The sequence below is a fragment of the Chiloscyllium punctatum genome, chromosome 50 (assembly GCF_047496795.1).
Source record: "Chiloscyllium punctatum isolate Juve2018m chromosome 50, sChiPun1.3, whole genome shotgun sequence".
NCBI classification, from domain to species: Eukaryota; Metazoa; Chordata; class Chondrichthyes; order Orectolobiformes; family Hemiscylliidae; genus Chiloscyllium; species Chiloscyllium punctatum.
Genome location: NC_092788.1, coordinates 25,090,266 through 25,105,396, shown reverse-complemented (window position 1 = coordinate 25,105,396; position 15,131 = coordinate 25,090,266). Strand labels below are relative to the sequence as shown.

Genomic DNA, 15,131 nt, shown 5'->3' with positions numbered 1-15,131 from the left:
TGCGTGACTGCCTCTCTATTTGGTGCTAGTGCTAGTGACCACAATTCGGTATGGTTATTTAGTGATGGATAGGAATATATATATATATATACACACATATATATGTGTATATATATCGCAGAGCATGAGGTACCGCTGGGAGAAAGGCCAGTATGATGCGAGCAGGCAAGAGTTAGAATGCACCAGATGGGAAAGTAACCGAAGGTGTTTTGCACACTTGAAATATGGAGCTTGTTCAGGGAAGCGCTCATGCATGTCCTTGCTAAGTATGTGTGCGTCATGTAGGGAATATGAGGTTGAGACAGGGAGCAATTTTTACTCAAAAAGTTGAATTTGTTGTCAAGAGGGAGAAGGCGGTGCATGTAAACATGAACTATGAAGGCTGAGTTAGGGCACTTGAAAATTAAAAGCTAGCAAGGAAGGGGCAAAAGAGAGAGCGACTCAGAGTGAAGAGGGGACATGAAAAGCTGTCAGGGTCATTTAAAACCCTGAAGCTTGTCATTTCAAGAATAAAAGAATATCTAGGATATGATTCGGGCCTGTCAAGAACAGCAGTAGGAATTACAGGGCTAATTGTAATATTCTTGGAAGTTTAGATGACCAGAGCGATCTCGGCGTCCATGTATATAAAACTCTGAAAGTTAACACACACCTTGATGGATTTGCTTGCAATGAGCACAGTGTGTTAGGTTATATTGGGATAGGGATTGTGTTTCAGGGCCAAACGATATCTTTGCAGGACCAGAAATTTGTCTGGTATGGCCAAACTTGTCGATTTGCGTGAATTTCTGGTCGCCACATTATAGTACGGATGTGAAAGCATTGGAAAGTTTGCAGACGAAATTTCCTCGGATGTTGCCTTCTGTTAAGGGAAGGTCTTACGAGGAAAGGCTGAGGGACTTGAGGCTGTTTTTGATAGAGATACGAAATTTGAGAGGTGAATTAAGAGAGACATAAAAGATGATCAGTGGTTGCCGTAAGGTGGACAGTGAAGGCCTTTTTCTACAAATGGTGAAGGTCGGCACAAGGGCAGATCGATGTAATTTGACGGTGATAGATGACGTGGTAGATGCCTTTCTCAGAGAATAGTGAGGGTGCAGAACGCCTTGCCTTCAACAGTCGTAGACTCACCAATCTTCAGGGCAATTAAATGATCATTGGATAAACTTACGGCTTATAATGTCAAAATGATGGTCAGATTTATTCAGATTGGTATCACAGAACGGTGCAACATTGATGCCAAAAGCACTTCATTGCAGTCTAATATTCCGGGTTTGAACTGTTCTTCAGCTTGAAGTTGCAATCATCTCTGGTCACTATCAGTAAAACAAACACCAGGCGAGAATCCAATGCGCAACTTTGGCAGCTCATGTACTGCCATTCTGTCATGCAAGTACAGCAGGCTAACTAATTGCACCACTGGATCTGCCGTCTCATGATGACGAACGGCTCCTGATCCTACCACTGGGCCCCTCAACCCAATTACTCAATTGTTTCTGTGTATCTGAAATGAAACGCAGAGCAGAGGTGGTTATACTGATAATGGATCATCGATTATGAAACATCAATTTCAGGAAAATGCCATACATAAATGAGGTGAAAATCGGTTTTATTGAATCCTGCCGACGTTTTCCGTGGCTTCCTGCGTTGATCACATGCAATGTTGTGTGGCCATTGTACTGGGATTCTCCTTCTATCGGCCTCAATTCGTCAGACAATTCGATTCACTGATATTTCACCAACTTCCTTTGGCTTGTTCATATGACACATCGACCCACACTGCACACAACATCAACAATGTTCAGCATACTACGTGCACGAGCACGTGGCATGGTTTTTATGCACAGTGAAGATTGGATAATTTTCTGCAAGGGCAAAGTAAATTCAGTTTAATTAGTAAAGTCGCAAGAATCCAGAGTAAGATTCAAAATGTCAGACATTCACGTTCATTACCGTGGCCAGTATTCCAGCCCAGCAAAGGGGAAATCTGTCCCTGAATCCCCAGCATCCATGCAATTGCTTGCTCCATGTGTCCACTTGGAAACCTATGTGAAGGAACATTCAGCCTAAAGGAGAACTTGTGAGAATCCTCCACTGTCTGATCTAAAGCTGAAACAAGAGCTGTCTATTCCAGCTGGGAGGGAAGCGATGTGGAGGTGAAAACAAAATATTACTTGGCGTTTAATTCATATCGTCCTCATTGTGATTATTTAAAAAAACTGGGCCAGAAATGACACAGACACAAAGGAGCAGAAGGAGGCCATTCTTAACACCGATCCTGCCCTGCCACGTAATTTGATATCATGGCTGACACAACAATTTCATGTCTTTTTCCAGCCCATTCACACCATCGTGTTGCCTACTGGCTCGACAACTGGCTACGTTCAGACAATGATTTCCAGATAATCACTACTCTATAGGTGAAAGTATTTATCGATCTCTACCATAAGTAGACATCGATAATGTAAATATGTGAGAAGAAAATATCCCTTTTCGAGAGAGTTGGGTTTTTATACGAATACTATTGGTTTTGCAGATGAGCAGCCGAGTCTGGTCTGACCACTTTGCAAAACATAAATTAAAACTCGACTCTGATGGGATTCGAACCCACAGCCTTTGAATAACCACCTGAAGAGAGATGTAGAAGTCCAACGCGCTTTCCATTGCGCCACAGAGCCGCGACAGCATCGACTCTTAAGCACACAAGTTTGCCTTTGACTCATTGCGTTCAGGACACCCATCTCGCGCCTGTCTGTCCTTGTCACACTTTCCGGTACCTGGTCCTTTTCCACTTGTGCTCTGGCTCATCAAGTGTTCGGCTACAGACTGCTAAAACGTTCTCATGACACTTACCTTTATCACACGTTCAGACAATGATTTCCAGATAATCAATACTCTATAGGTGAAAGTATTCTTCCTAAATCTCATCCTTGTCTCCTGTTTTTCAGTTATGTCACTCTGTTCCTTCCCAATACAGGCATATCTATCCTCACACATATCTATCCTCTTCATAAAATGAGCAGGTTAATCGGTTTCTCATTCAGCCTTCTCTGCGCTTAGATAAACATCCCCAGCCTAGCTCGTGTACCTTCACAATGGGAGTGGTCAAGCTCTTGCCATTCTTTTCATCTCCTGGGAAATTCTCCTCCAGCAATCAGACGCTTCCAGTATCTGGCGATTAAAATAGAAAAACAAAGTTCTCAGGAGAAAAGCCAAAAGGTCTGAAAAAAATCAGCAGCTCTTGGCCATCTGTGATGAAAAAGGAAAGTTAACACTTCGAGTCCAATGATCCGTCTTCGCAACTGATGGGAAGGGCGGGTGGGTGAAGAATGTGTAAGAGGGCGGACGGTTTCTAAAATGATTGAACTCGATGTTGAGTCCTAATGTTTGCATGGTCTGTCGGTAGAAAATGAGTTGCGTGTCTTCCAGCTTGTGTTGTGCCTTGAAGGAGCACTGCAGCAGACCAGAGACTGAAATTATGGCCTGGGAACACAGTGTCTCGATTAGAGTGGTGCTGGCAAAGCACAGCAGTTCAGGCAGCATCTGAGGAGCAGTAAAATCGACGTTTCGGGCAACAACCCTTCATCAGGGATACAGGCAGAGAGCCAGAAGGGTGGGAACACATTGTAATGTTGAAGTACAGGAGACTGGAAGATCGGGATAGTTTCTGTTGATTCTGGACAGAACGTAAGTGATCTCAGCTTTGTCACTCCATTGGACAGAGGTCACATTCTGAGCAGGAAATACAGTTGCCTCGATTAAATTAAGGTCATACAAATCTGTGGAAGATGTGACGAGAAGCTTCACAGTAAGGAGAGATATCGGAAACACGCAGGAAATGTAACTTACAACATAGAACGTTACGATGCAGTACAGGCACTTCGGCCTGGGCTATTGCCGCGACCTGTAAAATAATGTGATGTCAATTTTAATGGAAAATTAACATTTATTTTGAAACCAATAAAAGCACAGGGAAACAAATAAGTAAGTAAATTACTTTGCAGATGCAAGTGTTGCAGAAAGACTGAAAAAAAAGTAAAGTTAAGCCGAAATAATAGCAAACATACAAGGCCAGTGAACTACCATATCAACAGTCAAGGAATGAGAAAAAAAACCTCCGTATCTGGAAAGTAACTCGAATGTTTCAGGCCCCTGAACTTGAGGTGTTGATAAGAAGAAGCGAATTCTCGTATCAAGGGAAAATGTATTATTTGTGGAAGGTAAGCTAGTTACCTTTTTGGGAGATACAGGAGCAACATATTCAGTCCTTAAATCAAGGCAGTTGAGAGAGAAGACTTCGTGGGTGCATCAGGAGTCGTGATACGAAAGAGCTTAACCGCACCCCTATTGTGCACAACCAGCAATGATGAAACATTCCAATTCTCATTACTATTGTCGGAAATCTGTCCTTTAAATCAGATGGCTCGCGATCATAGGCTTGCAGGTAATATGAAAAGAAGGTTTACCAGCACAAGCAGTAAATTACGACTCACGACCCCGATGCATGTCTATGAGTGGTGATTAAGCCAGAGAGCCATAAGTTCAGTAATCGATTCGCTCGCCCAGCAATCAAGTAACCATGTTAATTCCATTAACACAGATTTTCTTGCTGGGGATATGCTGCACTGCACAGCACACATACACCGTGATGGCCCGTACAAATTATGTGAGAAGGATTGTTTGAGGAGATCGGTTAAACCAGTTCAGTTAGTATTGTGCGAAGTTTATTGGAATGATCACAGATGTGCAGTCAGTGTCAACCTATTGAATGTATCTTTTGATGTGGAAGGCACATTTCCTCACGTACCATTGGCGAAGGCATCCAGCGAGAGGTGGCTGGATTTGAGACGATGGGTACTGCAGGCAGAAAAAAATGAAAGATTGTGTCTTCAACGACGAAATGCGTATCTGATTCAATGCAGATATAAGGACAGATATGAAGAAACTAAAGTGGCTAACTCAGGCAGATAGAGCAGTCCTGGTAACCCCTGCCAAGAGGGTAGCCTGTCGATTAGCTCTGGTAGATGTCTCGGACCCAAGCTTATTAAAGGTCCCGACTGAGTGCAGGGCAAAAGGCAAACGTGATGTGGGGTTCATTCAAAGCTGTGAACCCATAAGAATAGCCCCGAAGTCTGAGTATCGTCCATGCAGGACACATGACCCGTTAAAACCGAGGCTGTCAAAGGATACTACTTTGCATCCCTCGTTAAGGCTTGAGTGATAATTTCCTGTGATTAATCACCGGTGAGAACCCCCATTTTTCCGGTCAAAATGGCAAACATTCCAGGTGAATCGCGGAAACGGAGCTTTGTTCAAGACCTGCAGGTAGCCAATTATGCTGTTGTTCCGTCCACCCCAAATGTTCCTAATCCTTGTACTATATTAGCTCAAATTCCACCTGACAGTAAATGGTTCTCTGCTATGGATTTAGCAAATGTCTTCTTTAGTGTACCGGTACACCCAGAAAGTCACTTCTGGTTCACTTTTCCACTCAAAGGCAAATCATGTACATTCAAGCAACTTTGTCAAGATTACTGTGAGTCCCCCACCATAATTAATGCGGCTCGATGCTGGAGTCTGGAGATTCTTGTTTTAACCCCGGGGTCAGCGATTCTGCAGTATGTAGAAGACTGCTTAACAGCAGGACCAACAGAGGAACAATGTGAGAAAGATACGCTTGCGATGCTCTGCCATCTAGCCAGGAATGGGCACAAAGCTAGTTTCGCAAAATTATAATTTGTGCAACAGGGGAAGTTCTTAGGTCACTTCTTTCTCAACAAGGGAAGGCCATTGGTCAAACAAAGTTCAAGCAATCCAGCAAATTCCAAAGCCTCACACGAAGAAACAATTGCTATTCTTTTTGGTCATGCGCTCCTACTGTAGAATGTTTATCCCATATTACACAACCCTTGAGGCACCCCGAAATGAAATTTTCAATGGCTAAGAGTTGCAGAACCAGAGACCGTAACAGTTGAATTGAAAATGGAGCTCCAAACCACACCTAAACTGGGGATTCCGAATCCAAACAAGCCTTTTATACAAACGGTAGATGCATGACATCTGTGCTGATGCAGGATAATGTGGGAAAATTGAGGCAGGTAGCTTACATTTTGGCTAAACTTAGACCCCGTAGCGGCAGGATTGCCGATATGCCGGCGACCCGTGGCTGCAGCTGAAAAAGTTTGTTGCAGCGTCCAGGGACACAGTCGGCTTTGGAGAATTAACCCTACTGTACCCACATGCATCCTTACTGTTTTCCGAGCAAAACACAGCACACATGTTGGCAGCACGTTGGCTCAGAACCAATACTGTGCTATTGGAGATGCCTAACATTACAATAACGAGATGTAACGTCCGTAATGCTGCTAGCCTTATCGCCGCAACAGGAGACGGAGACCCACATGACTGTGTCGCTGTAACTAATAAAATTTGCAACCCAGACCAGATGTGCAGGATTCACAAACTCAGAATCAGGATATGGCTTTTTTTGTGAATGGGTCAGCATTCAGGAGCAAACGGACAGGTCAGACTTGTGTTTGTATGCTGTAGTAACTACCCATGAGGTAGTCAAAGCGGAATCACTCCATTGTCATCTGTCAGCTCAAGCAGCAGAGCTGATTGCCTTGACTGAGGCATGAAAATTGGCTGAGTGAAGGCTAGTGAATATTTACACCGACAGCAAATATGCATACGGGGTTGTACATAATTGTGGAACTCTGTGGAAACACAGGGGCTTCTTAACCAACTGTGGAAAGCCCAAAATACACCGTGGCCTGACTTCTGACCTTCTGGAAGCGGTCCTACCACCTAAATCATTCGCTGTCTGTAAATGTGAAGCCCACACAAAAAAGTACGATTCCCGTTCTCAAGGCAATGTGAATGCAAACTCAGCGGGAAGGACGGCAGCCCAGCAGACGCCAAGTGATCAGTTGACATGTGTATGTCAAATATTTGTAATCCAAAGCAGACTTATGGGAGGTCGAGTCGCAGGCCACGCCGAAGGACAAGCGTCAATGCACAATGGCAGGGTGCAGATGAGGGAATGGGTGTGGTGTGGCCCCATTGGTAAACCCTGTCTACCGCGATCATTATTCCCATTCCATGCCAATTAAAACACAGTGAGGACCATGTGTCAAAAAGGGGGGATATAGCGAATAAAGTGGAATGATTTTATCTTGATATGTAATTTGATTTCCGTGGTCGAATCTGTAACTCCTCTTCTGTCATGGTGCAAAATAATTTTCCAAAGGTCATCTTAGTCAGTCCGGGACTGAGGTTTAGAAAAGAACAAATATTTCTGGTTTTTTTTGGAGCTTGCTGTGTTTACATTCTCCGCGCCTCACTCTATATAGAAGGACTTATAAACTCCATTCCTGTCAGTCCAGGTGAGACACTTTGTGACGCGGGTAGTTTCATTGGCAAAGAAAATACTTTTATCCCCATGAAGCTTCCTTTCACCCTCTGTCTGCCCATTCATTCAATTTGATTACTGCTGTTCTGAAAAATTTCCCCTCTGCTCTCCTGTTGTTCTTCTGTAATTCGAGAGAACCTCGAACCGAATCCCAACATCATATTAATTTTCGGTTGTTTATGTTAAATCAATGATCAGACCAGAACAAGCTAGCAAGAAATTGAATAAAACAAAAACGATTTTTAAAATTCCTTCCAGAAAATTAACCGACTGCAGAGTCAGAATATGAGAAATGTCAGAGTGCACTGATATTTAGCCCATTTCAAAATGCACAGATACTCCTAGACGAGTTCAGTCTTTGCAAAATGTTTATTGATAATTGTGACAATTTCCTAGGGCAGATCCTCCCTCAATGCACAAAAATGTATGCTGCCAAAAACTATTTCAGTTCAGATTAAAATCGCTCAGGATACTTTCCATCAATCCAAAGTTTCCTGCGCCATGTCAACTGAAGTGTATCCAGACGAGGTTAGAACTCCCAGCCTCTTCTCCCACAGCTCCCTATTCCATGTCAGCAGAAGTAGCTCCGGCCTAGTTTGGAGCTCCCAGCCTGGGCGTTTTAAGCGCCTCTCTGCCTTCATAGAAGGACTGCATGCTCACGGACTTGATCACTGGCAGAAAGAGTGGAGATTCACGCGTTCATTCCACTCTCAATTTCCGATCGGATCTTTGCCACTGCGTCACTAAATGTCTCTGATTCCAGACCTGGAAACCGGTGTGATTCAAGTGTGCAAGCGTAGTTACTACCTTGTCTCGAGGCACTGGTAAAGTAACGATGTGAAACATCGTTGTTATTGAAACTTACATTTCAACAATTTGTGTGCTTCGCCTGTACATTTAATCTTTTCTTGAAATCTATCGAACTCAGTCTTCAACATTCTCAATGATGTACTCTCCAAACCACTGAGGACATCGTAGATGACGATACAACCCAATCTCAGTAAGTTATCCTCTTGTGCATTTGGTGTTGTTCCTTGCCAATCTCAGCCATTGCATTTATTGCTTTTGCGTTTGGTTATTTTTTCATGTGATCGTATAGTGGCTCGTCGTCTGCATTGTGGCCGCAGCAACGTCCATTCAAATCCGAGTATCAGTAACGCGCAGTTGTTCCGTGTTACTCCACATAACCCTTCCAAAACAAACGCAGAAAGGAAACAATCAATTTTTAAAGTTAAAATGCTCTTGAAGGTGATGAAATTTTTCTTCAAACTTTATCTGAACCCAATCTCGGCGAAGTTTCTCCCTTTCACAAGCACTATTCTTCCTTTCCCTCCCTCCTCCCATGTCACTGGGACATTGCACAAACTAACATTCACTTTCACATTGACACCGTTAAGTTAGTGCTGCAGCTGTCACTCTTGTTAGGTGAACGTGCCCCAATACCACCATGAGCAGCTTTAAACCCACTTAAGGCAATCAGATGATGTGGTTGGGTAAATCCTCACGTAAAGTGTTGATTTGCATGGACCAGAGTTCATTGGGGCACTGGGTTCATGAAGAGGACACAGAAAGGTATCGAGGAAAAGAGACTTTATTGGAAAAGACCAATGTTTGTGAATTCCCCACATTTATTTCAAGTGTTTATTCGTCTCTCGCTCGCGTGTTATGTATAATTCTGCAATTCACATAAAAGAAGCGATATGACAGCTGTGGAAACGGTGCACAAGTGATTTGCCAATATATTGTCTGGATTGAAGAACTTCAGCTATGAAAGAGTTGCTTTTGTGAGAGCAGGAGAGATTGAGAGGAGACAGTATTGAGATGTAGGAAATAATGAGGGGCATGGATTGGGTAGACTTAACGAAAAATTTGTCGATGATGAATGGATCAATCAATCATAGATTTAAGATAAGATTCATAAATGTTCGAGTAGCTCTACATAAAAAAAAACTTTATCAGCTAGCGAGTGGTTGGAATCTGGACATCACTGTCTGTATATGTCAGAGCGGCAGAAATTCTAATAACCTTCAGAGATAATTAACTGTGAATTTGTAATGCTTGAGGCATACAATGATAAATGATGGAAAATGGGATGAGGATAATCAAGCAGGTGTCATTGACAAGAGCATGCACAAGTAGCTTGCAGGCTCAGTTAGCTCTGACATCCACCGTGTGGCGTTTGGTAACCTCAGTTGTCATGTGAGAGGCCAGGGTTCATTTTCCGGCTGGGGCATCTCTGACTGTTTCAGGGTTTCAAGGTTTGTGTAAAGATCTGTAGTTCCGGTGAAGGGTGCAGATGGTGTGGGGATGTTCGGTGGTTTTGGAAAGTTGGTTTGCGGCCGTTTCCTCCCCTCTCTCGGTGATATCCTCAAGGCAGATGAAACTCGTCTGAAGCGCTGCTGTCCTGCAGCGTTTCGAAGTGGATTGATTTATTCCCCACTGCTTTAATTTGCTGGTTCTTGTCGTTCTTTGCATGTCCCAATATGTTGGGTCCAAATCAACATGTTTTTTGATGGAGTCATTGGATGAGTCTCGTCATTCTAGAAATTCTCTGGCTGCCCTCTGTTTATCTGGCCCTAATATTTTTGTGTTGTCCCAATCGAATTTGTTATCCTCGTCATCGCTGTGCATTGCTACTCGGAACAGTCAGTGGTGTTGTTTAGTGGATCCTCCAGAAATATTTTGCAAAAGCAGATATTCGCGCAGATTCATTGTCAAAACCAACGCCAGAAGGACATGCCATTAACCAACAAGCGAAGCACTCTACATTATAGGTAAAAGTATGTCTCGGCACATACATCCAGACTCCTCTGGCCACTCGGATGTATGAGACAGCATAAACCAAAAGACATATTGACAACAACTCACCAAAATTAGACCAAATAGCCATCAAAGGCAGGATAAATTTGGGAAAACAATGTTGCATGTAGTGACTGCAGGAAGCATTATAAAGGATAGACAACTCACGATACACATTCTTGAAGATCAACTTGACACAAAACACCACTGCCAGGTGTCCGCAGTAGGTTGACTCATGACACTGAGTGTCGCTGATTCCGTGGCTAGAAGCTTGGAATGTTTGACAGTCTGCAGCAATGGAGAATGTGTTGCTGGAAAGGTACAGCAGATTAGGCAGCAACCAAGAAGCAGGAGAATGGATGTTTCTGCCATGAATACTTCATCAGGCATTTAGCCAAAGCATCGATTTTTCTACTGCTCGGATGCTGCCTGACCTGCTGTGTTTTCCAGCACCACACTCTTGACTCTGATCTCCAGTATCTACAGTTCTCACATTCTCCTTCGTCTGCAGCACTAGTTAGCTCCTTGGGTGAGGGAACTGTTGATATCACCAATGTAAAATTCGATTACTGATTGAGAAATACAACCAGCTCCGCAGCCCAAAAGAGTGTTCCTGTTGTTTTGAGTTTCCTGGCTGTACAATGTATGCTTCTGTGATCGCATAGTTGGCAGTACTCTGGGGAGCATCTGCAGTTATCTGCGTTTACATCTTAGATGCTATTGATGCTGTTTGATTTGTTCTTGATCTGTGCAACAGTAACACAGTGACAGATCAATTAATATTGCAAGAAGGCAGACAGACGTGGAAAATATCGAGGTTCTGGTGACATTTGATCAGAGATTACCGAGATTCAGGAGAAATGAATGTTAAATTCTTTCGGGTCGTGATGAAGAACAACCAGGGAAATAAGTCACCAGCGGGTATAGTTTACAAGGGCACTCACAGGAACCAAAATGCGAAATAAAACGTACAAAATGACGAAGACAGATGGAGGATGAGAGTTATCGTGGGTAATCTGACTTCCACTCCCCAGCCCCCCTATTTCCCACACCCAACCCCATTGTAAACAAATGTTAGAGAGCCATAAACATCAATGTCGTCCATTGGAAAGATCAAGTCTTTTCTAAATTTTCGTTTCGGCTATTAGTTTCAGTTACTTTTGTTCTTTCCTGGGAAACCATCTCTTTCATTGTTAGCAATCGGAAAAGAAGCCATCCTTTTTTTCAGTGAAATAATATGATACTAAACTTTGTTTGTGCCATAAGATTCCTCTGTGTCACACGTTTCTTCAACTTTCTCTCGATTTTAATAGTACTCTGTCTTTTGACGCTTCCGACCAACGTGCATGTCCTCATAATCCGGACAGGTAACTGCATCTGTTAAGTTTTCCCCATTCACCCAAACTATCTATATGCCTATGCATATGGCCACGATCTCATCATAACATGCTCTCCTATGCGTGTGTATTGTCAGCAAATTTGGACACATTTCACACTGCCACTTGCTCAATGTTATTAACAGAGAGATAATTGAAGCCTTGAATATAACCAGTCTTGAAAGGCCTCTGCTGTAAATGCTTCTACATACTTGCTACTCTCTGAATGTGAGAACATCCTCTTCATTTATTTCATAACTGTGTAACCCCTTCCCCTGAGATTGGGATCTCCGGTCCTTCACTATTCTGGATATAAAGTAGAGCAGAACAAACTTTTAAAGTAAAACACAATCTCACTGCTGTCTCCAGTGCCAGTTCTGAGTTTTCTTTTTTGACCTCTGTTTGAACAAACTGCCCTGATACGCACATTATTATTGACAATGACACATCTGCTTCAAAGGTACTTCAGTGCCTGTGATTGGAGTGGAGCTGAAAGGCGCGATAAAAGTGCATCTTTTTTCACTCGACCATTGCCATATTATTAATCTCTCTGCTCATGAAAATTGATCCTTCATATCCATTCTATCTCTCATCAATTCCGAGCATGTTTCCATCACAGTTAATTTTAAATGATTTCTTGTTGGATGAGTTATCTCTGCAACTCCAGAAAAACAGTCTCAACAACTCGATATGTTCAGAGGCTGCTCATTTGTTGACATACAGGAAACTTGCGTTATGAACCAGAAACGGATCTAACTCAAAACTTTATCTCTGTCTCTCTATCAACAGATGATTAAAAAAAAAACTGCATAGGTTATATGTAGGTTTCACTGAGTTTATTTGAAACAAGTTATGTTTTTCCAATAAACGTCTTCACTCCTCGTCCTCCGGTCTACTGCCCTGATCAGACGCAGCAGTTCCTACTGACCATTAACCCGCCCATCCACAGCTCTTTCTCCCACATCATTATAAACGTCCCCAATGAATCTCCCATTAATCTTCTTTGCTCCAAACAAAACATTCCCAGAGTCGTGAATCTCTCCCCAAATGGAGGTTTATTTATCTCTGTACATGGTGCAAAGCAGAGGATTGTGAAAAGATTCTGGGAAAATGGTGCCAATTGTCAAGTGGGAAAACTGTCAACAAGCAAAACAGAATTCCCAGCCTTGAGCTTTGTGAATCTTTCGATATTCCTTTCGACGCGGATTCAGAGGAAAATGAAGGACGAACTGGCCGACAGGGCAGAGACAGTTTAGAAATCTTTCAGTTCTTTCGGAGGCCGGTACTTTGACTCTGATGTACTCCGGACATGAACTGATCTGTGACATTGAAGGATTCTCGTTCCTGCACGTCAGGATGTCTAACCTCATCTCAGCTCCGGGGCAATTAGAAAACTCGGGAACAGATAGGACACTGAAAGGCTGGAATTGAGACGATCCCTGTAGGACGATAACTGATTTCCGGTGTCGTGTGTGTGTCTATAAAGGGTGGGATCAGACTATTACCATGTCTTCACCGTGAATTGCCCAGGATTTATTTCGGAAAAGTCATACTAATTAAGGACGATTTTCAATATGGGAGGAGCAGGCTGCAGCTTGCATTGCGGATCATTGACACAATTGGCTCATCAGTCTCTGCGGCGATGTTAGTCAATGCGTCCGGCTCTTCACTGACAGGTTGCAGTTCTCCCACTACCCAGGAACAGAGCGACAGCTGTTCTCACACAATCTGTGTTTTTTGTACGCACAGTTCAGGGTTTTTACGAGGTCAGAAAAATATCCTTATAAGGCTCGAAGGGGGGAGAATGTTTCAATTTTAGGACAGCTGATTCCCTGTGTCATGCATGTGTCTGCAAAGTGTGAGATCAAACTGTTCCCATTGTCCACAATGAATGTTCCAGGATTTATTTTGGAAACGTTAAACAAATTGAAGACAATTTTCATTATGCGAAGGGCAAGCGAAAGCTTGAATTCACTGACAGTGTGCTTTAGGAGATCCTGCAAGGGGCCTACTACAAGGGACTCCCCAGCCTCTGTGGAGCAATTAGTTCTCTCGTTTGGCTGTTAACTGAGAGGGTGTACCCCCGCATGCAGTGGTCGCTGTTCTTATCCATCCGACTCCTTTGCTGTGCACTTTCGGGTTTTTAATAGGATCAGTAATATGTACCCATACGGAAACCAAATCCAGTGAGCAACCACAAATACGTTTCTGTATTGTTGAATGGCTCGTGAAGGGTTGTGAACACTTGGAATCTCAAACAAAAACACAAACTGCTCAAGGAACTCGGCAGGTATGACATTACCTGTGAGAGAAAATGGTGTTCTGAGAAAATCTTGGAGAAGCTCCGATTCGTTGTGTCTGTTTGTCTCTCCCCAGATGCTGCCAGATCTGTTTGGTTTATCCTGCAATCTCTCCCTTTCTTTTTAACTAAATGACCATTTCAACCATCGAGATTGATTACACAGTCCAAACATGTCCTGACATTTCACACTATCGAAACAAACCGAACAGTGATTGCCTGTCCCTCAGCTCCATAGGGAGGAATAACATGAAACAAGTTTAGTTGCGTGCTTCTGAAGTTGTGGCCAAGTGGTTGACACAATGTGCATTAACTCCACTGTGGATTCCTCATGCAGTTAAGCATTTTGCTGACTGTAATTGAGAGCCGAGAGTGAACTTGAAGAGTGCTTGTTCTCTGCTTTCTTTTTGAAATTCAAATCGCAGGATAAGGTGAAATGCAGATAACTCAGGCAAGGAACGTTCGTAATCTGCAACCAACCATCTGTCAGGATGGAAAAGGCTGAAGACTCCAAAGCAGGTAATACCCATTTAGTTGTACACTTCCATTACTGAATACGTTTGCCCCTCTGTTCAAAGTGACGCCAAATGAGATCAGAACATATCAGGTGACTGGTGCGGACTTAGTGGGCCAAAGGTCATTTTTGTGCTAGACACTGCCATGGCCAACTGCGAGGTGGACAGTTTGTGAAGTAACAGGACATTCTTTGCAAAATTTCCCCCGCGAGTAAGGAGTCGAAGCTACTCTCCCCTGATCTTTCTGACAGTCACGGTATACATTGGCACATTTCAATTGGTCATAACTGTTACGGTGCATATTTGTGGAATCAGTCTATATGATAATCAGGACGATGAGACCGTGATGTCTCATTACACAGCCGAGAGCAAGCCCTTGCAGCTTACATTCCCTGGCTTTGCTTTTGAAATAAAGATTACTTTCTCAATGTGCCTGTGTTTATAGCAAACAGCTCATTGACATCAGGGCTGAACGTTCAGGGGAAACTGGAGGTGTGACAGGGACAGAAATAGAACAAGACGAGACGTGAAAGTGTTTAGATTTTGCTGTGTGTCCGTTGATTTTTGTGAGGAATGTCTGTTGGGCGCTATCCTGTCAGGTCCCAGGAGCCAGACGGCTTGTTTTGGTGGGAATTGTGTTATTGAAAGTTACACATGAGAAGCGTGTTGGACTATTTCAGCTCAGTATCCACTTCATATCACGGCTCACCGCAATGATGCACATTTTCTGC

The 15,131-nt window shown here is 43.2% G+C and overlaps 1 non-coding gene across 1 annotated transcript; it reads right to left on the bottom strand.

Moving 5' to 3' along the window:
• Window positions 1-2,586: 2,586 nt before the first annotated feature.
• trnar-ucu (transfer RNA arginine (anticodon UCU)) lies at window positions 2,587-2,678 on the bottom strand. Its single transcript is given in 2 exon segments — window positions 2,587-2,622; window positions 2,642-2,678. It is a non-coding gene; the product is annotated as a tRNA-Arg (tRNA).
• Between the last annotated feature and the right edge of the window lie 12,453 nt (window positions 2,679-15,131).